At 41.2% G+C, this 26,607-nt stretch overlaps 1 protein-coding gene across 1 annotated transcript in view; it reads left to right on the forward strand.

The window, feature by feature from the left end:
• Window positions 1-2,958: 2,958 nt before the first annotated feature.
• CNGB3 (cyclic nucleotide gated channel subunit beta 3) overlaps window positions 2,959-26,607 on the forward strand; it is a 312,570-nt gene continuing 288,921 nt past the window's right edge. Inside the window, exon 1 of the mRNA XM_068234874.1 lies at window positions 2,959-3,027. The gene's annotated coding sequence lies outside the window, so the exon portion shown is untranslated. The remainder of the gene's footprint in view (window positions 3,028-26,607) is intronic.

Here is a 26,607-nt window from a genome sequence, read left to right on the forward strand (position 1 = left end):
ACAATGCTATATAGCCAGGCTAAGCCGTGTACACAGAGTGTCAGAAAACACAATGCTATATATAGCGTGGCTGAGCGAGGTACACAGTGGCAGTAAACAATGCTATATATATAGTGTGGCTGAGCGAGCGGTGTACTACTGTTCCCAGCAGCGACACACAATGACTGGGGGGGGACCCTGGCTAGCGTGGCTGGAGAGCGAACTACCCTGCCTGCCTACCCAAAGCTAAACCCACAGAGAAATGGCGGAGATATGACGTGGTTCGGGTATTTATTTACCCGAACCACGTGACCGTTCGGCCAATCACAGCGCTAGCCGAACGTTCGGGGAACGTTCGGCCATGCGCTCTTAGTTCGGCCATGTGGCCGAACGGTTTGGCCAAGCACCGTCAGGTGTTCAGCCGAACTCGAACATCACCCGAACAGGGTGATGTTCTGCAGAACCCGAACAGTGGCGAACACTGTTCGCCCAACACTAGACCTTACCCATATGTTGTATGATAAGCATGAACAATTCTGGAAAGCTTGGTTTGAATGGATTCACTTTAACCACCTCTGATCATAGGGGTTGTTTTCACATTTTGGCACTGCTCCCATTAATTTGGTAATAACTTTATTACTACATATCACACCTAAATTATCTCTGTGTTTTTTGTTTGTTTGGTTTTTTTTTAGTTTTTTTAGGGAGGGGGAAATAGGTTTTGTATGTGTTTGTGGGGAAGGGTAAAATAGGAGGGGGAGGGAATGGGAAGGGTAAGAGTAGGAGTAGTAGGGCAAGTATCAGTGAAATACTGAAACAATATTACATAGAGGTTATTGTCAATTGAAGGGCAGTAAGTAGTAAGGTGATTAAGTTATATTGTTATATTATACTAACATGTTCACTAGGATGTACAAGCGCTAGGAACTGTCTAATGCTAGGTACACATGATGCAATTTTCTGACAGATTGACTGTCAGTTCGATTATTTTCACCATGTTCGATCTGATTTCCGATCGATTTTTCAAACGGTTTTTCATAGAAGTGAATGGAAAATCGATTGAAAAGTTGATTGGAAATCAGATCAGATATGTTGGAAATAATCGATCTGATAGTAAATCTGTCAGAAAATTGCATTGTGTGTACCTAGCATTAGAATCATTAACGTTAGAGTCAAAAGATCCTGGGAGTCTCGGTAGTCAATCCAACAAAACCCTTGATTGCCATGTAAATCTAATGAATCATATCAGTTGATACCAGATATGTTTCATTTGATAGGCATTTATTTATTTAGCAGGCCATTAATTCTGCGCATGTGGCTTTTGCATATTTTGTATTTTAGCACCATTCTTTCTTTGAAGAGCCCTAGAGAGTCTGGACCTCAGAAAACTAGTGTACTTGTCCCTACCTATTTTTTATGTGATATGGATCCAAGCTGAAAGACACAGGAACATTTATTCCACCACTCATCTTGATTAAAATAAGTTCACATCACATATACCTCATTTGATGACAAACTGGATGCACATCAATCCATTATTCTCAAGAAGCACCTATGGGTTTTTTGGCAGTCTATTTTTTTTCACTAAATGTTACAGTGCCATTCTTTGTTTGCATAACTGTTTCAGCGCTAAGACCCCTGAACATATTCGACAAGAGCTTGTTGAATATGTTCTAGTAGCTTCACTCCAGTCCATGTATGAGTGTGGCCATACTGAATGAAGCCTACTTACTTCTTCTCCTATGTTTTCTCCTAGGTTATTATTTCACATCAAATCAATTACATGCCTTTTTAGCCACCAGCAAGCAAGAAAATACTCAAAATAACTCTGACATTACTTATTCACCTACTTTTTGGTACTTTTTCAATTGTAGAGTGCTGAAAACTTATTTTGAGCAAAAGCTAAAAAATTATCTCCTGGGAGAAAACTTGGTTGATGAGATAGAGGGATTACACATTAACCACTTGACCACTACAGGGGGTGTTCCCCTTATGGACCAGAGCAATTTTCACATTTCAGAGCTTCTCCCATTTATTCGCCAATAACGTTATCACTACTTATCACATCAAAATGATCTATATAATTCTTGGGAATGTGTGTGTGTGGGGGGGCAGGGGGGGTTGTCCCCAATTACGCTTTCTTTGAGTGTATTTTTTGCTAAGAATTATTTTATTCGATATGCATTTTATTTGGAATAATAAGGAAAAATGAAAAAAAAAACTTATTTCTCAGGTTTCAGCTATCACAGTTTTAAAATTAAACATGCTACTTTGGATAAAAAACACACATTTTATTTGCCCATTTGTCACAGCTTTTACAATGTTTAAATTACATCCTGTAGGGGTATCCACTCACGTATCACCAATCTACCTCCACACTCTTCACCCTACGTGGCACGTCCCCGTATGAACAAGAGGTGAGAAAAATACATACCCGACTTCGGTTACACCCAGGCCTTTAGAGTGCAAGGTATTGGAGCTGAATGCAGGGTGAGCAAATAAACTTCCTGGTCTAAATAGGGATACAGAGTAGCAGAGTCCAGTGACAGCCCAAGATCATACACGGGTAAACAGAGATATCGCAATAATGGAGGCAGAAGAGAGATCAAGAACGGATCCGAGGTCAAACCAGGCAGCAAATAGTCGTAACGATAATCCAGGCAATACAGGTCAGTTCAGGAAGCAAGGAAGGGAAGTCCAGTAAATGAGCAGAGTTCGAAGTCCAGATAATCCAATATAATAACAGCAGGTAAACAGCAACCAGCAAGCTAGAGCTATCACGGGCAATATGCAACTGTCACAGCAAGGTTTAAATACTGACAGCATCCAATCAGTGGCCGGCCACATGCACACAACAGCCAATCACACGCAGGCATTAATCCTGTTTAAGTGTCAGCTGACAGAGAGATAAGCTGACACAGGTGGCAATACATGTCAGCTGACTAACCATCACTAACCAGTAAAACATCCTGAGTGTATGTCAGCTATAACATACTGTTTAAGAACATCGCCTCCAACGTGAGAGACCAGGTTTCAATCCCAGCCTGGGTCAGCATCCATTATTTTATATTTATTACATAAACCCCTGCCTAAATGTCAGCTGACTATCCTGCCAGCTGACACTACCTCTGTCGCCACCTCAGACCATACTGCGGCCGAGAGGATCGAGCGATCCCTTACATATCCCTAGTACAATGTATGGTGACAATATTTTTATCAGTTTTTTTGTCATTTTATTTTTACAAGTTTTTAGTTTGGTAACTATGGGGGTGGGTATATGAGGTTAATTAACAGGGGATTTATTTATCTATTTGTATTTAATGTATGTAGGTGTCTTTTTCCTTTTGGGCTACTAGATGTTCCCCCACTTGATTCCTGTGTACTGTGTACTGCTCACAGTACACAGGAAGTGTTGTGTGTATGTGTTTTTACTTTCACTTGTCATTGTCAATGACAACTGGCATCTCGCTGGTGCCGGTAATCAGTGGTAATCAGTGATCACAGGCACTTTGATCGGTGAATGGGAAATATGCGTTCCCATTCACAGATCAGTGTACTAACGGGTGCAGTGAGAACATGCGTGAGAGCATGCATGAGTGTGCGTGGCGGGTGATTGTGGCGAGGTACATAAATCTAGATCCCTGGAGCTAAGATGATGTCTCAAGGGGGGTAGATATACTGGCACGAGACACGTAATTGGTTAATTGGTACAGCTGTCATTTTGACCACCTGACCTGAGTGGGATGTTTTTATCTCTTTGCTGTGTAATCTTTGTATAAAGAAAGGTCCACTGAGGGTGACTGCATGAGACTGAAATCACACAAATGTTAATTTAATAATGTTTCTGCAATCCCCACTGAGTCAATAAAAACTGTAGCAACCTCCTGTAACTCATGCTGTCTGAGACTTCCCATTCACCTTCTTTGGGGTCCTGCAGTTATCTCTGGTTAGGGTTGGAGTCACTTTAGTGAGTCCCTTCTCTTTGATTGCGTGCTGTCCTCCTCAATCTGTCAGAACTTCGGCTGGAGCTATAAGCTTGTTTGGCCAGACAGGTAGCATTACTCTAAACGTAACAAAATGACAATTTCTGTCAAGCCTTCAATTTTTACAATAAAATTACAGGGTTAAAAGTTTGTGGTCTCCCCTTGCCCCTGCCAGAACCCATAGAAATGATGCGGATCATAGTTCAACTATTGCAGCCTGCAGCGAAATGGTCCTATTCATATACTTAAGCCAGTGTTCACATAAGCACCAAATGCAAATGAATAAATACTGTATATTCACCTACACTCTGCCAAACCATCCGTGAATCATCAGTTTCAGTCTGTGATCGTTTTATCATAGCATAAAATAACATCTGAGTATCTAAAGAATCTACAGACTTTTGAAACACCTGGCATGGCAATGGAGGGAATTGGAAAACACTTAAATTCACTGAGTCAGAGAAATAAAACTTTAAACCTCTCGTGAGTTTTACAGGTACCAAAAATTGAGTTGCTGTGTCTAAGCGAGAACTCGAAACACTATTTTTGATAAGCAGCTACAAGGAAATGTTTTTATTTGGTTTAACACCTGGATAGAGGGATTTTCTTTTCTATTTATGAAGCAGAAACACAAGGCTCCTGTGAGTTGTTAGAAGAAAATAACACTTTCGGTTTGGAGAGCCAACGCTGTTTAGAGTTTTGTTTTTGTTATTTTGTAGTCATTTTGGGAGAGCTTTATATATTTGGTTTCCATGAGTATTCTTTAGGTAGTAGAGCAGAAAATTGATTGCTTAGCTGCGGAAGTATAGCTGTCACCATGTAGGTGGCTTCAGGGTGGCTCGTTTGGGTTGTGTTGCTTGTTTCATTGCAGTTATCAGCAATGTGGTGGAAGACTGGGTCACACAGCCCATCATGTTCAGCATAGATGCACCTTAAAGTCAACCTACAGCAGGTTTTGGAGGGAAATTTGGATACTTACCTTAGTAGAGGGAAGCCTTTGGATAGTCCAGAGGCTTCCCCATCATCCTCGACCCCACCTTTACAGAGATGGGATCTTCTACAGTATTTCAAATAGTTTTATTAAGGTTTTCAAATAAGATACAAAACTTGTACAGGAAGGCAACCTGTTCAGATCTGGATCAAACATCATGACTTGTAGTAATAGAAACATGCAAAAAGATGCAAAGCGACAGGACCTTCTGGGCTTGTGGGATATGCTTTGCATGACGGCACTCATGTCTGTGTACTGCAGAGTAACACTCATATGTGGCTTTTATCTTCACACACGAGAGGCTTCATGCTACTGTGCAAGCACAGATGGTTCTCACACATGTGTAGTACAAGAAGAGGGTCTTGGGCAGCAGTGGTGGGGTCGAAGACAATCTGGGAAGCCTCTGGAACATCCAGAGACTCCCCACTTCTTAGGCGGGCACCTTACCTTTCTCCTTTTTTTCTCCACGGGTTTACTTTAATCAACAGTCAAGAAAAAGCCACATAGGGCAGAAATCTCAAGATGGTTTAGCATTTCAACTGAAACATGGGAATCTCTAGATGGAAAGTTCACAAAGGCATGCTGTATTTTATCATATGAACATGTACCAGAATAATGGGTGTATCTGGGAACTTCAAGGATGAACTCCAGAAAAAAAAAAGACAGAGAACACAATGGGTGCCAATGTAGTATAGTATTTCAATCAATGGGATAACGGATAAAATAAATCTTACTTACAAAATTGGGTTGCTAGAAAGAAACCACTGTAAGAAGCATGGAGATTTTGTCTCTACAAGGATGAATAGTTTAAAAGCGGTTTAAAATAAATTCCAATTTGCCTGCGGTCTTTTTAACTGCAAATTTATGGAGAACTTTTGAAAGTTTTTTGAAGCTGTTTATGTTTTTCTCTTATTGACATTGTTTTCCTACACATACCTAGCAGATTTGGGTGGTTTTAAAATGAATAGGAGCTTTGCTTTTAACCTTTAAAGTCGGCCCATCAGCTTCAGTGGAATTTGCGAATTAGCCTTAGTGAAAATTCAGTGAACATTCAGAAGTTCAAGGAAATTTTCAAGGAAATTCAATGAAATTTTCATTAGACTCTCAGAGGCATTTTTGCGTATTCCTAGTGGACACATCTAATTGATCATATTATGGCACTTTTATTTTTATTACATACAGTGGGATGCAGAAGTTTGGGCAACCTTGTTAATTGTTGTTACAATAAAAAAAAGTCAGTTAAATATATCATATAGGAGAGACACACAGTGATATTTGAGAAGTGAAATAAAGTTTACTGGATTTACAGATAGTGTGCAATAATTGTTTAAACAAAATTAGGCAAGTGCATAAATATAGCACCACAAAAAAGAAATGAAATCAATATTTAGTAGATCATCCTTTTGCAGAAATTACAGCCTCTAAACGCCTCCTATAGGTTCCATTGAGAGTTTGGATTCTGGTTGAAGGTATTTTGGACCATTCCTATTTACAAAACATCTCTAGTTCATTCAGGTTTGATGGCTTCTGAGCATGGACAGCTCCATTTAACTCACACCACAGATTTTCAATTATATTCAGATCTGGGGACTGAGATGGCCATTCCAGAACGTTGTACTTGTTCCTCTACTTAAATGCCTTAATGGATTTTGAGGTCTGTTTAGGGTTGTTGTCTTGTTGAAAGATCCAGCTCCGGCAGCTTCAGCTTTGTCACTGATTCCTGGACATTTGTCTCCAGAATCTGCTGATACTGAGTGGAATAAATGCGTCCCTCAACTTTGACAAGATTCCCAGTCCCTGCACTGGCCACACAGCACCGCAGCATGATGGAACCACCACCATATTTTACTGTAGGTGGCAGGTTTTTTTCTTTGGAATGCAGTTTTTTCCCTGCATGCATAATGCCCCTTGTTGTAACCAAATAACTCAATTTTAGTTTCATCAGTCCAAATGTGCTTTAGCATACCTCAAGCGGCTCTGTTTGTGCTGTGGGGGGAGAAAAGGCCTCCTCTGCATAACTCTCACATACAGTATCTCCTTGTGTAAAGTGTGCCGATTGGTTAAACAATGCACAGTGACTCCATCTGCAGCAAGAAGACGTAGGTCTTTGGTGCTGGTTTGTGGGTTGACTCTGACTGTTCTCAATATTTGTCGCTTCTGTCTAATCAAGATTTTTCTTGGTCTGCAACTTCGAACCTTAACTTGAACTGAGCCTGTGGTCTTCCATTTCCTCAATATGTTCCTAACTGTGGAAAAAGCTGAAATCTCTGAGACGACTTTCTGTATCCTTCCCCTAAACCATGATGGTGAACAATCTTTGTCTTCAGGTCATTTGAGAGTTGTTTTGAGACCCCCATGTTGCTACTCTTTAGAGAAAATTAAAAGAGGATGGAAACTTACTACTGACCTTCTTAAATACTTGTTCTTACTGTATAATGGGATTCACCTGTGTATGTAGGTCAGGGGTCACTGAGCTTACCAAGCCAATTTGAGTTCCAATAATTAGTTCTAAAGGTTTTTGAATTAATAAAATGACAACAATGCCCAAATTTATGCACCTGCCTGATTTTATTTAAACAATTATTGTGCACTTTCTGTAAATCCAATAAACTTCATTTCACTTCTCAAATATCACTGTGTGTCTCCTATATGATATATTTAACTGACATTTTTAATCGTAAAAAACAACGATTTATACAGGAAAATCATGACGATTAACAAGTTTGCCCAAACTTTTGCATTCCACTGTACATGAAAGCAGTAAAATAACTTGAGATGTTAATTACATCCATTTTGGATAGGCGTATCCTGTGATTTGTAGTTCCTTAGAACTGTCTAAAATTAATTTCTCATGCGATATGATGATAAAAGAATGTTTTTTTGTGTCATATTCACCATTCCTCCCCATAGATTTAGTTAGTCTATAATTAAGTCATAATCAGAGATATGAAGGTCTCATATAATGATGAAAACTCATCACTACTTTATGGCTCACTAGTGCAGAGAAAGTGTACTTCTAACTGTGGGAAATCAGCTATTTCGCCTTTTATGGCTTTGAAGACTCTGTGAGGGTGACGCCCTAATATGCTGTAAAGGAGAGTTCACCAAAAAGGGAGATTGCATATTTTCAAAGACAAAAAACAGTCACAATCATGCACACCGAAGAGCCACCCATAGCATATGAAAATTCTGTCATTTAACTGCCTAACGACTGCTCCACGTCGATTGGCATGAGCAGGGAGGCAGCCCCAGGACCACACCACGCTGATTGGCGTGAATGGCTGGGAATGTGGATTGCAGGAAATCGCGCATGCGCACACATCTCTGCATGATTGACGGAGCTCCACTCCGCCTTCAGTCTGCTAGCGGCGATCACCGCTCGTTTCGCCGTCTGTAGGCAGAGAAGTGATCCTCTGTCATAGGCTGAAGCGGGGGGAGGGAGGGAGGGTGGGGGGATTACAAAAATATAAAGAAAAATAGGGAAATTTAATAAAATATAGATAAATAAATATTTATGAAAAAAGAAATAAACATTGGGGAAGCGATCAGACCCCACCAACAGCAAGCTCTGTTGGTGGAGAGAAAACGGGGGGCGGGGGGAATCACTTGTGTGCTGGGTTGTATGGCCTTGCAGCGAGGCCTTAAAGCTGCAGTGGCCTATTTTGGTAAAAATGGCCTGGTCACTAGGGGGGTTTAAGACCCTCAAGAGGTGCTTAATTTTTACAATAATTATGTATAAATTATTTAGTCAGTGTTTTCCCATTGTAAAATCTTTCCTCTCCCTGATTTACATTCTGGCATTTATCACATGGTGACATTTTTACTGCTGGCAGGCAGGGCTGTATTTAGGGTTCGGGCTCCCCTAGGCACCTCAGACCTATGACGCCCCCCCAATGAAAGAACAACGGCGGTCCGCGAAGCGCGCTGCGACCCAAAATGGGCGTGTCCACAAAATGCAGTGGGCGTGTCCAATGACAATTTGCTAGTAAGAGTGTAAGTAGAAAAAAAAAATGTCCTACTAAGAGTGCAAACCAAAGTCAGTAGGCCCTTGCTTCCTCCCCGAATATGAGTAAAGTGACCCTAAGCAAGCAAGTAGTAAATGTTTCCACCATAAAAACACATTAGCCAGTGTTCTCTCCCACAAAATAGTGGTGGGTATTAGATTGTGAGCTCCTCTGAGAAAAGTCAGTAACATGACTATGTTCTCTGCAAAGTGCTGCAGATGATGTCAGTGCTATATAAATACATAATAATATGGTAGGAGATTAGACTATGACTATGGTAGGATTAGATAGTGAGCTCTTCTGAGGGCAGTCAGTGCCATGACTATGTACTCTGTAATGTGCTGCAGAAGATGTCAGTGCTATATAAATACATAATAATAATATGGTAGAACATTAGCCTATGACTGTGGTAGGATTAGAGTGTGAGCTCCCGTGAGGACAGTCACTGACATTACTATGTGCTCTGTAATGTGCTGCAGAAGATGCCAGTGCTATATAAATACATAATAATAATATGGTAGAACATTAGACTATGAATGTGGTAGGATTAGAGTGTGAGCTCCTCTGAGGACAGTCAGCGACGTAACTATGTACTCTGTAATGTGCTGCAGAAGGTGTCAGTGCTATATAGATACATAATAAAAATATGGTAGGACATTAGACTATGACTATGGTAGGATTAGAGTGTGAGCTCCTCTGAGGACAGTCAGTGACATGACTATGTACTCTGTAATGTTCTGCAGGAGATGCCAGTGCTATATAAATACATAATAATAATATGGTAGAACATTAGACTATGAATGTGGTAGGATTAGAGTGTGAGCTCCTCTGAGGACAGTCAGCGACGTAACTATGTACTCTGTAATGTGCTGCAGAAGGTGTCAGTGCTATATAGATACATAATAAAAATATGGTAGGACATTAGCCTAGGACTATGGCAGGATTAGAGTGTGAGCTCCTCTGAGGACAGTCAGTGACATGACTATGTACTTAGTAGTGTGCTGCAGGAGATGTCAGTGCTATATAAATACATAATAATAATATGGTAGAACATTAGCCTATGACTGTGGTAGGATTAGAGTGTGAGCTCCCGTGAGGACAGTCACTGACATTACTATGTGCTCTGTAATGTGCTGCAGAAGATGCCAGTGCTATATAAATACATAATAATAATATGGTAGAACATTAGACTATGAATGTGGTAGGATTAGAGTGTGAGCTCCTCTGAGGACAGTCAGCGACGTAACTATGTACTCTGTAATGTGCTGCAGAAGGTGTCAGTGCTATATAGATACATAATAAAAATATGGTAGGACATTAGACTATGACTATGGTAGGATTAGAGTGTGAGCTCCTCTGAGGACAGTCAGTGACATGACTATGTACTCTGTAATGTTCTGCAGGAGATGCCAGTGCTATATAAATACATAATAATAATATGGTAGAACATTAGACTATGAATGTGGTAGGATTAGAGTGTGAGCTCCTCTGAGGACAGTCAGCGACGTAACTATGTACTCTGTAATGTGCTGCAGAAGGTGTCAGTGCTATATAGATACATAATAAAAATATGGTAGGACATTAGCCTAGGACTATGGCAGGATTAGAGTGTGAGCTCCTCTGAGGACAGTCAGTGACATGACTATGTACTTAGTAGTGTGCTGCAGGAGATGTCAGTGCTATATAAATATATAATAATATGGTAGGACATTAGACTATGACTATGGTAGGATTAGAGTGTGAGCTCCTCTGAGGACAGTCAGTGACATGACTATGTACTCTGTAGAGTGCTGCAGAAGATGTCAGTGCTATATAAATACATAATAATAATATGGTAGGAAATTGGACTATGACTATGGTAGGATTAGATTGTGAGCCTCTCTGACGACAGAGACATAATAACAGTACTATGAAATAAATGCTTTATAATCCTCGAGAGCCTGAGCTTCAAGGGAACCTTAACTGTGAAACAAAAAAAAGTTTCACTTACCTGGGGCTTTCCCAAGCCCCCTGCAGCCGTCCTGTGGCCGCGCCGGTGTTTGAGTGTCCTCCCGTCCCCCGCCGCGGCTTAGTTTCATTTTCGGCCGACTGCCAGTCGGCCCCCGGCATCGTGTCCTTTTTTTTCACCTTCCCCGCCGTGAAGCGCATCATGCACAGGTGCAAGCGTACTTAGCCTGCACATGACGCGCTTAACGGCGGGGAAGGCGAAGAATAGGACGCGTTGCCGGGGGCCGACTAGCAGTCGGCCGAAAATGAAAGTAAGCCGTGGCGGGGGACGGGAGGACATTTGAGGACCGGCGCGGGAACAGGACGGCTGCAGGGGGCTTGGGAAAGCCCCAGGTAAGTGAAACTTTTTTTTGTTTCACAGTTAAGGTTCCCTTGAAGCTCAGGTTCAGAAATAGATACTTAGCCAAAGAGAGCAAAGCCTCAGGATCCTATTGAGTTTTTGAGGCTTCCCTCAGTGTCATCTGCTCTCCCACTACCCAGTGCAGACTCCCTCCACATCGGGGCTGCGCTAATCTTGTGACGAGCACGGCTATGCGTGTGCAGCTCCAGCTTACTGCACATGCGTGACGGCTGTGCTGATGCCAGAAGAGCGCAGCTGCGCTTGGCAAGGGGGACCCGCAGAACGCAGAGGGAAGCCTCAATAGGATCCTGAGGCTTCCCGCTCTTTAGCTAAGCATCTTTCTGTACCCGAGCTTCAGCTCAGGTACAAAAACAGGACAATAAATACATTATTTAATGAGATACAGGAAAGTAAGAATGAGAAGTGAAAGACAGAGCAGACTGGGAGAGAAGGCGGATAGATAGAGGGACAGTAGGAGATGGCAGAGAAGGGAGGAGAGCGGGAAGAGATGGAACATATGGAGCCAAAATTTAGCAGGACAATCACAGGTAATTCAGACACAGGAATGTATCAGCCAGCTATCACTAGTATAGTGCGTGTACCTTTTATGATGCTTCTCTGCTCCTGTCATTATACAGCTGCCATTACTGTCACCAGCAGGCTGATCTCTCCCCACCTCCTGCTCCCCATGCAGATCTGTCCCCAGCCAAGGCAGCCCTGTAACTTCACTGATGCCTGGCTCTTTCAAATTCCCCGGGATTGAGAGGGGGTGGGCACACAATCAGCCATAGAGCAGGCAGCTCTCTGGTGCACCTAGTGTGCTACATCCTTCCCCCTGGGCTTGTGTTCGTTGTCTTCTCCCTTCCTGGCTGCCCTCCTACGATGTGGGGGGCGGGGCTTCTCTCTGCAGTCGGGCTGTCTGTCTTATTCTCCCCGTGTTGCTGCTTGGCACTGGCGAGTGGCGAGGAGAGCAGCCGAAAGATGATAAACACGGCGCTCCCATGGCATAAAGGGCCATGCAAAGGAAGCATAACTTACATACAAAAGTGCACACAAATGCACATTTAAACTGCCTGTCTGTGTCCCCAAAGGTGGCCTGCCCCTCGCAGCTAATTGGCCGGTGGTGTGCTCATGCTCACTCGCAGGCTCAGCCCAGCCTGTTGTCGGGACTAAACCACCGCTAGGTATGGCTGGGGTGGGCGGGTGCCAGTTGCAGCTACCATAACCCGTACCAGACTCAACCCCCCCTCCCCCCCTCCTTCACCAACAAGAAAAAAAAACGAGGTCCACTGTCTCCAGAGGAAAAAAAAAAAATGTAAACATTAAATAACACCCAATATTTTGCCGCCCCCCCTGAGGACCCGCCCATGGCACCGGCCCACGGGTGACTCTTAAGAGATACGGCCCTGCTGGCAGGTAATGTCAGTGGAAGTAGCTGCTGCTTGCATTTTTGGTAGTTGGAAAAAGCTGTTATTTCCCACAATACAACAAGGCTCCCCCAGTGTGATGTCAGTACCTCAGAGCTGCGAGGCACTGACATCACACTGTGGGAGGGGTTTCAACACAAAATTAGCCATACAGAGCCCCCTGATGATCCGTTTGTGAAAAGGAATATATTTCTCATGGAAAAGGGGGTATCAGCTACTGATTGGGATAAAGTTCAATTCTTGGTTACGGGTTTTCTTTAAAGGGGCACTATAGCAAAAAATTGTAACATTTAAAATATATGCAAACATAGACAAATAAGAAGTATGTATTTTCCAGAGTAAAATGAGCCATAAATTACTTTTCTCCTATGTTGCTGTCACTTTCAGTAGATAGTAGAAATCTGACAGAAGTGACAGGTTTTGGACTACTCCATCTCTTCATAGGGGATTCTCAGCAAGGCTTTTATACTTTATAAAGACATTCCCTAAAAAGGATTTAAACAATGATGCTGGCCAGCTTCCCTGCTCACTACACAGTTTTTTGGAAGTTGGACAGAACAACTGCCATTCACTGTGCTTTTTTCAAGTGCTTTTGAAAATAAATCCCTGAGAATCCCCTATGAAGAGATGGGCTAGTCCAAAATCTGTTGCTTCGTCAAATTTCTACTCTTGAAAAAAAATGTGCTTTTTATTTGTATGTTTGCACATCTTTTAAATTTTTCAATATTTCGCCATAGTGCCCCTTTAATTCCATCTAAATACCAAGTATGGCTCATGCGCTAATGCATTTACATGATACACGGATTCATTTTAAACATTTCCCTGACATTTTTGCAAAGGCGAAATGTGGGTTAACATCCTTGCAATGTTATTTTTCTTTTTTTATACTGAAAAAATAATAAAAGTAAAAGTACATTTCTTGTGAGAAGTAACAGGCACTGCTGGCAATCCATTGCTCCATTCACATGACCGAAGCTGTGGATCTCTGATTTTGGATAATTATGTTATGATGATCAAAGTACTGATTACCAAGGATCAAAATCTGGCTTCTCCCTTCTCTTTTCCCCTCTGTGATGCACAATTTGGGGGAGCCCTTATCATTGACTTCCGAGTCACCTCTGGATGATGTTGCGCCGGCATGGCCATGCATGCGCCAAATACCCAGAAATAGAAGCATCATGGCAGTCACTTACTGAGCCTCCATGGAAGTGCCATATTGCTGCACAAGGCAATTCAGTCCCCTGCACCCACCGTTGCAACACTGCAGATATTACTGTAATGCTATACTTGTTGGAATAAAGCTATTTGCTAGATGTACTGTAATGGCCTTTTCTCTCCAGATAAATATTTATTTAAATCTGCCTTCATTAAAGCAGGATTGTCAGCCACAAAATCAAGTTCCTATTACCCATTGCTCTGTGTTTATTATGTAGTCTAAATGCAGTTTGCATTGCAAGCATTCCAATATAATCATAAATGTTTCTGGTGTAGTTAAATGTATCTCAGTCAGTCTGGCTCTATTCTGGTAGGGAAGCTTGTTATCTCCCCTCCCACATTCCTGCGTCTCTGATTGGCTGAGGGAAGTTCAGTGTGACAGGCTGAGGCTGAGAAGGGAAAATTACCTCACCCCTCTGCAGAAAATGCTGTGCTCACAAAGCAAGCTAGATATGATAGTGCAGTTTCTAGCACAAAGGAAGAGTAAGGGAGGAAATGACACCAGAATTGGCTTGAGTCAAAGGCAATAAAGATGGAAAAGGCCTGGATCACACTGGCATAACAATAGGGCCTGCAGCCCCCTGGGGCCCGCTCGGGGCCGTTTTGGGGGGCCGGAGGGGTCGCAGCATGAGGGGAAAGCCGTGGCCACAGTCGGCGGGGACTCCCTCACCACAGGGCTCTCCCCTCTGCGCTCCCCTCCCGCTTAAAGAAGTGTCTGTGGGCAGCGGCGAGCAGCGGCGGGCAACAAACAGATACATACCTTCCATGCGCTCCAGCCTGCGTTCCTCTCGCTAGTCCCTGACGCGACTTCCTGTTATAACGGAAGTCGCGTCAGAGGCTAGCGAGAGGAACGCAGGCTGGTTGAGCGCACGGAAGGTATGTATATGTTTGCTGCCCGTCGCTGCTCGCCGCTGTTCGCGCTGCCCACGGACACTTCTTTAAGCTGGAGGGGAGCGCCGACTGTGGCCACGGCTTTCCCCTCATGCTGCGACCCCTCCAGCCCCCCAAAACGTCCCGAGCAGGCCCGGGGGGCGCTCTGAAATTTTGCAGGGGGGCCCGGTGGGGCCTAGCTAAGCCCCTGCTGGAACAGTTTTCTCTTTATTTACTAAATACAATTCACTGAAATCAAACTGTAGACAGTACAATACAGATGTTATGTAAGTAGAACAAGTATTTATCAACTTACATATGAGTTGTTTTTTTCCTGGGATAGTATGGCTGTCCCTGCTCCTTTAAAGTGGCAACTAGCAATCAGAATTTTGAAAAACTGAGAAAAAAAAGAGCCAGTCTAATAAAAGGTCTCGACGTCTTTATAAGTAGGCCTCATCATGGCATGCAGCATTAGGACAATAAGAAGAGATGCTACTAACTTTTCTCTTTCTGCCTGATTGAAGAGAAAATCCATTTAATGATGATTCACTTCACAGCAAATTTAGCAGCGGTTTTGGTGCGCCTTAATGTATTGTGCTCATTGCCACCTGCAAAGCCAGCATAGGAAATTGGTTTGCCATTCAGGCTCCTGTGTGTCAGGCGCTTGTAGAGGAAGAGCATAGACTCCGAGACTGAATTAAAACTGTCAGCAAAATGCTTTATTGTGTTTCTAAAACATACATAAAAGCCTCATTTTCCCAAATGACAAAAGCTGGAGAATTGTGATTCATGCAGAGTGCCTACTTTACAAATAATATCACCAATTATTTATTGTGACAGGAAAGATTGGTTAAAGTACTTTTCTGCAAAATAGATTCCACATAAATAAAGTCTAAAAAAACAGAAAAAAAACGTATTGCTAAATTTTAGCAAATTGAAAAACTTTACGTTATAAGCACTTTTCAATCTAAGAGGGCCACACAACAGCACTATTATGATTTCACATCAACAGCAAACAGAACTTTCATAAAGTAGAGGATCCACGTATCTCAGAGAACTGATAAACAAGGCAAGAGCAGCTTCAAGGGTAGTGAGTGTAAACATGAAATAAGTTTAGGTACAAAACAATGGAGCCCATATGCAATTATAATTATTTTTAAAAAAAATTTATTTACTGTATATAGCACCAACATCTTCCATAGTGCTGTATATAGTACAAAACAAATTTTGGGGAACGTGTATACTGTACACGAGACGTTCAAGACACTGCGATCATGACATTCAGCAGTACAAGTTCAAATACATACATAGTTAAAGTGAACCTCCAGACTAAAAATCTGCTCAGCAGAACTGAAAAGGTTTGGTGTTTCTTTAACAGTTTCACAGCATCAGAACTTTGCTTTTCTTACCCACGCCTCATTCTTAGCTGCGCAGCAGCTAAGCTCCACCCCATCAAAGAAATCTGCCAGGGAAGTTTTCCCCTAATGCTGTGCAAAGCATGATTGGGTTTCTGAAGTTGTTCTCCTTCTGCTGTTTTGGTGCAATTTTTTTTTTTTTACATTTTGAATTTGAGTTTTGAAGCCTAGCGTGCACAGCTGGGAGGGGTGATCAGGACATAGGACAATTGGAACTGTATCTCATGTTTCCTGTCGCTGTCACCTTCTTTTCAACCAAAAAGATCACTGCCCCCATGAAATCACAAACATTTGCCTGTTCTTTTAAAACAGGGTGAGTAAGAGATTATATTACCTATCTACTGTATTTTAATTAACATAACTAATGCAACTTAATGGCAGTATGTTTGTTTAGGCTGAAGTTCCCCTTTAATGTGTGGATTGAGATATCACTAAAATTGGTACACACTCATATGGTAGATTACAGCAAAATAAGAAACAATAGGAGGAGGTCCTTGGCCTTGCAAGCTTTCAATCTAGAGCAGGCATGGGCAAACTTGGCCCTCCAGCTGTTAAGGAACTACAAATCCCACAATGCATTTGCCTTTATGAGTCATAACTGTGGCTGTCAGACTCCTGTAATGCATTGTGGGACTTGTAGTTCCTCAACAGCTGGAGGACCAAGTTTGCCCTTGCCTGATCTAGAGGGTAGTGGGTTGGAAACAATAGGGTAGGAAACACAGGGGATGGGGCAGTGAACTTCCAATGGTGCCTATAGCAAAAAATAGGCTTGTCTGAATAGGTGTGGCTTTTTTTTTAGGGTTCGAGGGATCGGGGGCTTTAGAAGGAATTCATTATATATATATATATATATATATATATATATATATATATATATATATATATATATATATATTTTTTTTTTTTTTTTAATAAAAAAATCTGTGGTGTGTGTAATTTACCTTTTCACCACTAGATGGCGATAGAAACACTCCCCGGTTTACCAGGAAGTGTTTCTTTTTTTTGTTTTTGTTTTTTAACATTCATTCACGTTCTTTCTTATGAATGGACATGAATTAATGGACCCCTGATCGGGGTCACATCCATTCATTACAGGCACTGCGATTGGTTTGGGGAAGCCTTGCTTCCCTTCCCCACTGCTGACACGGCAATACCACCACCCTCCCTTCCTCCCCCCGTCAGCCAATCAGCGCGATCGGCTGTCATAGGCTTCAGCCTATGACAGCGGATCGCTTCTGTGTGCCTCCTAGCGGCTGGGAGGCTGATGACGTAGCGGAGCTTCGTTGTTCAAGCAGAGATGCGTGCACGTGATCCCCTGCAATTTACGCCCCTAGGACTTCAAGCCAATTGGCGTGGAGAGGTCCTGGGGCTGCCGCCGCATTCATGCTAATCAGCAAAAGGTTAAAGACATATGCTACAATGGGGGGAGCAGGCAGGGGAACGAGGGGATGCAGAGTGGAACAGGAAGGCTCTAAGGGATCCAGAGCCTTCCTTCTTTTTAGGTGAGTATCTAACTTTTGCATTATTTGTTACAGTTGTCTTTTAAAGGGAACCTGAACCGAGTAAAACGATTTAAAGTAAACACATGATGTACCTGCAAGTGAATATTACATACTTACCTCACTGTCAGTTCCTCTCAGAAGCCCACCGTTTACTTCCAACAACGATTCCTTCCAGTTCTGACAAGATTTTGACAGAACTGAAATATATCAGTTACTGTTATAACTGAAAGGACAGCTGATGTGCAAGGTAATGTCCATGTTTCCCTATGGCTCAAGTGGGCGATATTACAGTTTAACAATGTGCTGACCCGGAAACTGTTATGGGGTGTTTGCCATTTTTAAAATAGAGGATGGATAATTCAATTGATCACAGTGGACAAACAGGATGCAGGAGAGGAGAAAGAGATTGATGAGTAGGCTATGTGGGAGGTAAATATGACCTGTGTATGTTTATTTTGACTTTTAATCTTCAGTTCAGGTTTGCTTTAAGCCTATTTATCCATTTAAACTTTTGTGATCGTGTGTTAATTGAGTGCTTTACTTTCATAGAATGAGAAGTAATTATTTGTCATAACTAGAGTAGTTGCTAGTTGTAGTGGCAGCAATCAGCCAACAGATGTAGTAGCAATGGGTAGTAATAGTAGAAGCAGTGTGACAATCTCAGTATCACACAAAATGAAATCCTACATACATGTTGGCAATAAGGAGCATAGAATCTCCATCTGGTCATGGTACACACATTTCCTGGGATTTCAGGATGTTTTTCCTGTTTACCCTATTCTCTGCTATAGCAATCTGGAATGCTTCTCAAATTTCACTGAAATGTACTGACTATAGAACAGATTGCAAAAATATACCTACGTTTTTTGACATTACAAATATCAATAGCCATATAAATCTAAGCCGATATAAATAGTTCATGGTGGATGTATCGACACAGAAAAGATAGAAAGAGAAAGAGATGAGAGATAGATAGATAGATAGATAGATAGATAGATAGATAGATAGATAGATAGATAGATTAGTAATTGAGATTATTATTCTTAGAATCATTAAAGGGGCACTACAGCGAAAAACTGAAAAATGTAAAATATGTGCAAACATATACAAATAAGAAGTACATTTTTTCCAGAGTAAAATGAGCCATAAATTACTTTTCTCCTATGTTGCTGTCACTTACAGTATGTAGTAGAAATCTGACAGAAGTGACAGGTTTTGGACTAGCCCATCTCTTTATAGGGCATTCTCAGGGATATATTTGTTTTCAAAAGCACTTAGTGAATTGCAGTTGCTCTGTCCAACTGCCAAAAACTGTGTAGGGAGCAGGGAAGCTGGCCAGCAGCATTGTTTAAATCCTTTTTCGGGCATATCTTTAAAGAATAAAAGCTTTGCTGAGAATCCCCTATGAAGAGATGTACTAGTCCAAAACCTGTCACTTCTGTCAGATTTCTACTGCCTAATGTAAGTGACAGCAACATAGGAGAAAAGTAATTTATAGCTCATTTTACTCTGGAAAAAAGTACTTCTTATTTGTATATGTTTGTACATATTTTAAATTTCACAGTTTTTCGCTGTAATGCACCTTTAAATTATAATGCTATGGCACTATTTCCACAAATATTTACAGAAAACATCAAATCACTCAACCGCTTCAGGACCATACTTGGTTTACTCTATGCTGTTGAGATGCCTGCTAGAATTCCCACCTTTGTATCAGTCTCAGTGCCCCAATTTAACACCACTGTCTTCACCCTATGTGGTGCGTCCCTGCTTGAAGTAGCGCCTGCCTGACTTCAGTTACACCCAGGTCTTAATGCACAAGGTATCGAGACTGATGCAGTGAAGGCAAGAAAACCAACACTACCCACTAAAACAATGGAAGAGCTAACAACTTAGGGGTCAATGCGGCAGATCAGAACTTGTAAAGGGGCAATCCTAATTTGTAGTCAAGAACAAGCAAGGTTCGGTCCAGGCAGCAATCACGATAGGTCAGTATCAGGCAAAAGGTCAGTCCAGGCAGCAAACAAGGGTAATCCAGGTACAAGTATAGGTCAAAGTCCAGGCAATCAATCCACAGGCAATAAATACATAGATGAGCACCCAGCAAATAGCTACAGCTAACGCTATCATGGGCAATGGGAAGTGAGGAGAGCCATTCTTAAATCCCTCAAGCATCCAATTAGTGGCTGGCCACACTCAGATCACCATTCACCCAGCAGCAGCATATCTGCCTGAGTGTCAGCTGACTAGGTATGTCAGCTGACAATACCTTAGTCGGGGTCTAAGCGCATACTGAGAGCGGGGAAGGAGACGCACCCACCGGGAGTCACCTGGAGCATTACTGACAGAGGACGGCTGCCAACACTTGGAATTAAACCAATGAAATGCACTTCCTGTAAAGTTTGATTAGCCCAATGCCAGGCTGCATACCATTGACGCATAATTTTAATTATTTGCACCTCATTGACCATCTGTATTTCTCAATTACAGACAGACAGCTGTTCTGTACCGAAAGGCGAAGCAATAGACAAGTTAGTAGCGCTTGTGATGGGACAAAGAATTCAATAATTTGCCATTTAGAGACTCATCATGACATTGTGGGACAGCTGTACTGTCGCTAGATGAATGAACCATGGTCTTTAATTATGCAAATCGAAATATGTGTATCAGGTTTTAAAGTCTCTTACTGGGAGTCAAATCAAATGACCCTATCATGGCCTAGTGACAATTTTGGGAGAGCCATTTGACCTGACAGTGTGTTTGTTGGATATGCTAGAAAATAGCAAAGATCATTTTGAATTTCTAGACCATAAAAATAGTATTTTGATGCCATTTGAGAGACTATTGGCATATTTATTTTTCTTCTTCTTCTTCTCTCTGACCTCAGTGATAGGGTGGCATATTTGTACACATCTTTATGTGTGACATTGTCATGTTTTCTTTCCCAACATTTGGACTTTGGATTCTATCTGTAAGCGTATATTTGTTGCAACCAATAGGGTTGCTGTTGATTTAAAGATAGTTTTTATATATTTTTTTGTTCTTCCGTTTAAGTGGTTACTGTTATTGGTCTGATAATGTCATATTATGTTGTGGACTCCATCTCATGTTCACAATATACTTATCTAGAGTTGGTCCCTGAAGGCTTATCTGTATTCAGTGGTACATGTGTTTGTTCATGTATAGATAAATGCATATAATAACGATTTTTTTTCAGAGCGCAGCTTTGTGCTGATATGCTCATTTTGATGTTTTTCCATTTATTAGTTGTGTGTGCTACTCGAACCAACTGTACTTGTAACATTCCTTTGTGACATATACAATATTATGGCTGTCTGTTGGGGTTTTTTTGTCAATGTTTTTGTAATCTTTTCAATAAAAAAGATTTAATGAGGAAAAAAGGTATTTTGATGAGTAATAGTTTGCATTATATGTCTTTCAGGGTAGATGTAAGGGTTGCATTGTGTATCACTAGTCAAAATATATCCATACATCTGCAATGAGTACTAGTGGGTAGCAAGGAAACCAAAGTAACATTGGTATGTGTTTTTCATTTATGATGGTTAAAAGGTTATATCGTTGTCTTGTAGTTGATGACTTTGTATGTTTTTTTTGTTTTTTTTTTATGTGTTTGCATAGGTCAACCTTTATGGTCCATAACACATGGGTGGGTGAATCTGCTTTCACATAAAACTGACCCTACTGTTTCATGTCCGTGTAGCTGATGTAGGGCCACTGGGTTGTCTCATCCCAGGGCAACAACCAATGGGAAGGATATGTAAAAAGTACATCATTTTACCTGTAGCTCTGGTATAGAAGACAATAGTACTCTATACACTGCAGAGATTCACTGTGAGCCTCATTTTATTGTTGGTGTTCGATACAGCATAGCTGATTTGAAACAACTGAAATTTCCTGACTACCGATGTTCAGCACTGAATTTTAACACCTCTCTTGGTGCTCAAAACATGGCTTGTTTTTGCACTGGGCACTGATACTGGCCTGAGGTAGTGAGCGGTCGGTCTCACAAAAGGTTTTGCCAGACATAAATGAGAGTTTTTTTCCAGATAAATTGATTTTGTCTTCCTTGAAGTAAGCCACCTCTTACCTTTATTTTTATTATTTTTAAGAGATTTTAGTCCATCCTTGGGTGCCTCTTTTCCCCCTCGTTACTAGGTAATGCCTAATGATGTTGATCCAGGGATTTTATCTGATTGCCATCTGGAGTCGGGAAGGCATTTTTTCCCTTTTGGGGCTAATTGGACCATGCCTTGTAAGGGTTTTTTCGCCTTCCTCTGGATCAACAGGGATATGTGAGGGAACAGGCTGGTGTTGTACTTTATACTGGTTGAACTCCATGGACGTATGTCTTTTTTCAACCAAAATAACTATGTAACTATGTATACCCTCCAGGAGGCTTAGGTCCTCAGTCTGGTCCATCAGGCTGTTGAAAAGACTATAAAGCCACAAATATACACGACCTGTTCCGTGTTCTCTTTAAAAGCTATTATGACTTTGCCAAGGTGTTTTGTATAACATAGCCTTTGAAACTCTCTGTGAAGCCACTTCTGGTGCTTAACCACGCCCCATTCCAGAAGTGTATCACGGCACTCTTCGTATGGAAGATATGGAGTGCTAAAGAAGCTCCACCTCACCCCAATGCCTTTCTGAAAGGGGGCGGGCTAAGAGCTGGAAGTGGCCGCACAGTGGGTCTCAGGGGTTGTTTTACGCAAAAAAAACCTTGCAAGTAATTATAACTTTTAAAGAGAACATAGTACATGCTGTGTATATTTTTGGCTTTCTTTCACACCTTGGTTTTGGAGAAACAAAACCCAGTGTGAATCCTGAACATGTGAGCTGGAGCAGAATTTTCTCCACATGCTATTCTTGGTTGCCCAGTCAGTAACCTTGTTTTGTGAGTACACTTTGTATTAATTATCTATCCTATGACTGACAATACTTCCCTATCTGGGCTCCCTTTGTCTCTGTGTGTTTTCCACAGGTGATCTACATCTTATCTCTCAAGCGGAACTTAAAAAAGTAATTACTTTTTTGCAAATTTCCCCTTTTTTGTAGAAAATTCTAAGAGTTAGCATTTTGTAAAAATGTAGGCAAGACAATCTCATTATTTTGCTGCTCTTCAGCTCTATTCAGTGCCTGGAAATGTACCAAATGGGTACTTGTACATGCAGGCTGGTTGCATACTTATTGAGGCTTCATATGACATATGCACCATGGTGTGGTGACAGCGTCATGTGCATAGGCCCGCCCCCTGATTAGCGATGTACTCCCTGCTGGGCAGGAAATACATCACTGGGATTCCCATCGATCCGCACATGCAGCCGTGCCGTGCACCAGTCATGCACTGACGCAATGCATTGACTTGCATTACTGCATGATCCATGCGGGAGGCTAAGTTCATGTGGTAACCCGCTGCAGCCTTTGAGATGGAAATGCAGCATTTTGAATACTTCCGTGAACTGTGCAAGTCTCCCATGCAGGGGTGAAAAGTACTATGTAACTATATAGTGCCACACACCACTGCCAGTGTGCAAGGGGCCGCAAAAGTTCAGGACACCAGTTGTATTTGTATTGTATTTTTCTGCTGTGTTAATACAACTAAACCTTGTGGTTGGTTTACACACAATCCATCAGGCTTAGTAGAATAAGAGTGTATTGGATTGGGTGTGGATTGTTCAATGAGCCATAGTAACAATTTGACTACTATTAGTGATGTCAGGGAATCTCAGTTCAATAGCAGCTGCAGAGCCTGCGGTCTTCCTCCCCAGTAATGCACTGCTCAGATGCTGTGCTGTAAACAACTGCAATTTGGAAGTGATGTCACTTCAAAGCTATCAAAAAGCCATGTGTGTCACAGCATCAATTCACCAAACAACGAGGGACAAACAGGGGCAGAGTGCCCAGTCATATTGATGTTATCATGCTGATTAGAGATTAGTTTGATGAGTTATGTCTCCTAGGGGTGAAAAAAATATCCTGTTAATTAAAACTGTGTAGTAAGCACACTGGCAGGTGCGTTTGTGGAATGGAACCATGCAAGGATTAAACTTTACAGCGCGCAGCATATTAATTATTGTATCATAGCTTGGCAGAGGGGCCTAGCCTGTGGGCTGTTTGGGAAATGTCTGGAGAATTTCTCTTTTTTTCATACAGGTTAGATTAATGAGCACTTTTGAGTCTGGAAGACCGAGCTTCCCTGTGTGAGCGGCACAGACAGAACTCGCAGCGACGCTTTTATGAAACGTCTTAGGAGACCACTTGGGTACGAGCGGCAGATCCGTGTCTGGAAATGGCAGAACTTAAGTCAAGTGTTGCTGGCTTCAGCATGGACATCAATCGATTTGCCTCACTGATCGCAAAAAACCCTCAAGGATCTGTGAAATTAAAAAAAAAAAAGAAAGAAAAAAAAAAAGCTTAGCATCACACAAAAAACACAAAGCCATGCTTATGTAAATATTCTTGGCTCAGATCGTTTTGAAGGTGTAACTGGCGGAGCTTTATGCTCGCTCTGAAGCACAAAGACGAAAATCAACATGCATCCCCGGCTCGTGTTAGAATGCAATAAACGAAAGTTTAATTCTGCTTATGAAAAATAAGGTGTTATGATGGTGTGCTCCTCAATATGCCTATCCTTAACCTATTGACCAATGGGCTTGCTGCATTTTTCTTATGCAACATACAACATGCATAGATTAAAACAACAATTAATTGAAAGTGCACTTCCTCTCTTGAAAATCCAGCCTTGCCTTTCTGTATCCACAAAATTTCTGTATTTCACAAACATAAGTCCCAGAGGGACTTCAATCCAGTTTTCCACCGCAGCCAATCATGCAATTGTTCAAATTATCCTCAAAAAGAGAAACAAAGGACATAGTATGTTTAACCACTTTATCCACCACTACAGTATAGCTACATCCTCTGTGACTTCATCTAAGCCACGAGGACGTAGATATATGTCTTGTAGCTAAAGTAGTGCTGTGCAGGGATGGGCTTGTTCCTGTTCACAACGCTGGCACTATCTGATGCAGCACTAATTGGCTAAAGGGAATATATGTTTCCTGAACCAATAACTTTGATTTTACAATTAAAAATACTTTTATTTTTTCAGTTCATAGTGAAAATACACACTGTAGCATTATTTCAGAATCAAATATCTTCACCAAAAATTGCGACAGGAACATAATCTAAGTCTTGTGATAAAGGGTAGAAATAGCCGAACAAAATTTGTGTTTTTTAATCTACAGTAGTGCTTTTTATTTTTAAACTGAAATTGGTAAAACTGAAAAATAATGTGTTTTTTTCTCTTTTTTCCTCTTTTTCCCATTAAAATACATAGAAATCAGAATTGCTTGAGGAAAAAAATGGCATACAATGAAAGCCTAGTTTGTCATGAAAAAACAACAACAAATATTTAATTCAGGTGTCATAAGTAGGGATAAAGTTATTGCTGATTAAATAGGGACATAGCTAAAATGTAAAAACTGCTCTGGTCCACAAGGGGGAAACAAGGTCTGGATGTGAAGTGGTTAAATGATTTATGTTTAATTTTATGTTTTTATGTTTATCTTAATTTTAAACATAATTTTATGTTTAAACCCCCTAAATAAGTGCTCCGGGACCGAGGCAGATCCATATCAGAAATCCTCCTCCTCTGTCTAGACAATCAAGAACATCTAAAAACTATTAGACTTGCCATAGTGTAAAACCACCACTGAAGACGTGTAGGGAAGATTGTCAACTTCTTGATTTATAGACCCAAGCAATTTTTCTTAGAGCTTTCAATCATTTTTTTTCTGGTTACATTGGTGTTTATTCAAGACTTTTCAATATACACAAATAAAACATGCAAAACAAACAGGAGTATTGGCAGAGAAATCAACCATGGAGGTTCCAACAAGATTACATAGAAGAAAATATCAATACAGCCGAGAGCTGACCAAGACTATCTGATATAACCGACCTAAAAGGTCTAGAAGAAATACAAATACACAGACTGTATGGAGGTATGAGCATAATAGGTATGAGCATAATAACAGGTGATCCAGAAGAACACAGCAATAAAATCTGCATCAATCATTTTTTTTCATAATTGGGGAAAAATGTAACACATTACATTGTTCAGATTTTTGAAATGAGTAGTCCTGGGCCCAGTTGTACATTCAGCTGCTGCAGGTACCTTTTTTTTTATTTGTTTTGCTCTACCACTGAGTGGTTTATTCTTTCTTTTTTTTGCCAGTCAAAATTATGGCACGTTTGCTGCTTTTTTCCAGTCATAATCTGAGCTCTTGTTTGTTTTAAAACACAGATTCTCTGTGGGAGACAAAGAAAAACTTTTGGCAGACATAAAGCTTTGACAAAAAGCTATATACCGCTGCAGCTACTGCAAACTAATTAGAGATGTTTTTCAATTCATGCTACTTGTTTCAGCTTGCGTTAGCCGTGTCTGATGGCACATTGGGCAGTGGGCCAATATCATCATTCTCCTTAGTAGTGACTGTCGTTCTGATCTAACATCAAAGCAGGATTCGAGGCAGCTCTTTGTTTTCAATCAGATGACTTCTGGATCCTTCTTTACGTATCAGAGCGAGAGGATGACTCTTAAATACCAATGTCCATTCTATATCGTTAGCATCTAATAACACAAAACTGTAAAAGTCGGGGCAGTACGACAATAACAAACCCATAGAGAGACAAAACAAGGGAAAGACAAGATTGCACAAATGGCAACAGTTAATAAATGATGTCATATTTTGGGACACATCGCAAAGATTATCTTTAATGTTCTTACTTGGTATCTGCTATATACTTATTCATTACAAATACCATGATTATAATTATTCAAAATACTAGTAT

The sequence above is a fragment of the Hyperolius riggenbachi genome, chromosome 5, assembly GCF_040937935.1.
Source record: "Hyperolius riggenbachi isolate aHypRig1 chromosome 5, aHypRig1.pri, whole genome shotgun sequence".
In the NCBI taxonomy this organism is placed as follows: Eukaryota; Metazoa; Chordata; class Amphibia; order Anura; family Hyperoliidae; genus Hyperolius; species Hyperolius riggenbachi.